This window comes from Crocuta crocuta, unplaced genomic scaffold (assembly GCF_008692635.1).
Source record: "Crocuta crocuta isolate KB4526 unplaced genomic scaffold, BGI_CrCroc_1.0 scaffold108, whole genome shotgun sequence".
NCBI lineage: Eukaryota > Metazoa > Chordata > Mammalia > Carnivora > Hyaenidae > Crocuta > Crocuta crocuta.
Window position 1 is genome coordinate 2366113 of NW_027532825.1, and position 2837 is coordinate 2368949.

The following is a 2837-nucleotide window of genomic DNA, read 5'->3' on the forward strand; positions in this document are numbered from 1 at the left end:
ATATTAACTCAATTACAGTCGTTAGGAGCCCATGGGACTGGTACTACTCTTATCTGCGTTTTATAGACCAGTAGACAGAGGCTGCGACGGAACATCTATATAATGCAGCTTGACTCAAACATCCACGGGACAGGAGTGAGAACGTGAAAAAGGGCAGCCCCTATGGGCCTTCAGGGTGCACAGGAGGCCCTGGAGCCTGTCAGATTGCAGGTCAGGGAGGCACCTGTCTGGCTCAGTTGGTTAAGTGTCAAGCTTTTGATTTCAACTCAGGCCATGATCTCATAGTTGATGAGATGGAACCCCTCATCAGGCTCTGCACCGACAGCACAGAGCCCGCTTAGAATTCTCCCTCTCTGTCTGCCCTCCCCTGCTCACACGTAGCCTTTCTCTCTTTCTCTCAAAATAAATAAATAAAAACATTTTTTTTAATGCAGATTCTGGATTCCGAAAGAAACTAGAGTGTGGTGTGAACATGGGGAAGCAAAAGAAATCAAGAAAGTATGCAACCGTGAAGTAAATGCTTGGTCTCCAAGATCCGAGGCTTAAAGAGAAGGATAGATTGAAACCTAAAAAGAAAAGAAAGATCCCAGTGCACTCAAGGAAAGAGAAGTCCCCCAACATCCTTCCTGCTTATTCTTCCAATATAACACACAGCTGGGTCCGCCTTACCACATCCTGGTTGATACCAACTTTATCAACTTTTCCATTAAAGCCAAACTCGATTTAGTACAATCAATGACGGACTGTCTGTATGCCAAGTGTATCCCTTGTATAACTGACTGTGTAATGGCTGAAACTGAGAAATTGGAGCAAAAGTATCGAGTGGCTCTAAGGATTGCCAAGAACCCAAGATTTGAACGATTACCATGCACACACAAAGGAAACTATGGAGATGACTGCTTAGTACAGAGAGTAACTCAGCACAAGTGTTACATTGTGGTCACAGTTGACCGGGACCTTAAATGAAGGATCTGGAAGATCCCTGGAGTTCCCATCATGTACATTTCTAACCATAGGTACAACATTGAGCAGATGCCAGATGATTTTCGAGTCCCTCGGTTCTAATTCTAACACTCTAAAGATAGAGGTCCTGTGACTTCCTTTACCAACTTTTTCTGTTGCCAGTTCATAGAGCAATATGCTGTAGCATGAATTATTCTCCTTACCCATTTGCTCTGTTATGAGCTGAGTATGGTTAAATACACATATTATTTGATGTTGTTTTGAAAAAAAAAATTCAGATTCTGATTTGGGAGCTTGGCTGGCTCCCTGGGGATGCTCTAGAGGCAGAAGGAGAAGAATGTATGAATAACAGTGTGTCCAAAAAGAGAACAGAAGAGGGACAAAGAATAGTAAAGGAGGGACACCTGGGTGGCTCAGTTGGTTAGGCACCAGACTTTGGCTCAAGTCATGATCTTGCAGTTCGTGGGTTCGAGCCCCGCATCAGGCTCTCTGTTGTCATTCAGAAGCCTGCTTGGGACTCTCTCTCTGCCTCTCCCCCACTCACTCTCTTTCTCTCAAAAATAAATAAACGTTTAAAAAACAAGAATAATAAAGGAAGTACGAGAAGAGCTGAAGAAAGACTCGAAAAAGCTTGTTTTCGGTGAATCCAAGGGTTAATGAAAATGAGGCCTTTGGAGACCATGAGGGTCCCCACCAGCATCCAGAGTGACTCGATTCCTTACAAAGTAGATGGAGTGAGAGCAGCATGGGGTGCTGACAGGCCATCAGGGCCGACACACATGCTAACCGTGTCCAGGGCTAGTGGCACACTCGGGGGGCTACGAAGATGCCTTTGTCCAGCGATCCCGCCCATGTGTGGACGAAAAGCATCTTAGCCTTGCAGGGACTTGGAAACAATTAGACCAGCTTATTTCCTGCAGATCCTCCTGTGGAAACGCCCAGCCAGAGGAATACTACTCAGTCAGAACAATGATCTCAAAGCAAAAGAATCCAGAAAAAGCTGTGAAGTTTCAAAAATAATGAATTTTGAGCTGAAAGGCCTAATGGCCGGGCTTATCATAAGCCATCCTAGGCATTGGTCTGAATGAAGAAAATTTAATTTCGTCTTTGAGGGAGAGGGCAGGACCCAGTGGGCGGGGGAAGATATCGGGCAGCTATCAGCGTTCTTCATGGGCCCCTTAAGGACAGAAGAGCAGAGGAGAGTGTCAGAGAGGAGTCCACAGTCAGACCCAGGAAGTCAGAGGAAGTGTGTTTCTTCAGGAGTTGTATACTGAATATTTCAGAGACTCGCTCCAGGGCACAGTGTGGGTGGGAAGGACCTCAGTGACTGACTGTTCTCTGAGTTCATCTCCACATCTTGGGTTCGCCTTGAACAAAATGGCGGAGGGGCACCGAAGGCCTTTTCCCATGACAAGCATCCAACAGTCTTCGCCTTGCTTTGGAGAAAAGCACTTTTAAGAAATGTTCAGCTCAGGGGCACCTGGCTGGCTCGTGCAACTCTTGATTCAGGGATTGTGAGATCGAAACCCATATTGGGTGTGGAGAGGACTTAAAAATAAAATCTTTACAAAGAAAAAAAAATTCAGCTGATAGCAGACCTGGCCCTGGCTTTCAGGATGATTTTGGGAAGCTGACCCAGACCCTTATCTGTGGAAGCATCTGGAAGTCAGGAACAAAGAAAGCGCTTTAGCTGGTTAGTTGGGAAGCAGAGAGGCCAAAGGAAAAATAAATAATAAATAAAAATAAAATAAACATTAAATAATTTTTTAATTTGCAAGTTCACTTTTTTCTTTTTTTAAAGTTTATTTATTTCGAGAGAAAGAAAGTGAGCAAGCAAGGAGGGGAGGGACAGAGAGAGAGAGAGACATACACAC

General features: G+C 44.8%; 1 pseudogene; it reads left to right on the plus strand.

The window, feature by feature from the left end:
• The first annotated feature begins 472 nt into the window (after positions 1–472).
• Positions 473–1065, plus strand: LOC144245767 (rRNA-processing protein FCF1 homolog pseudogene; annotated as a pseudogene).
• The last annotated feature ends 1772 nt before the right edge of the window (positions 1066–2837 follow it).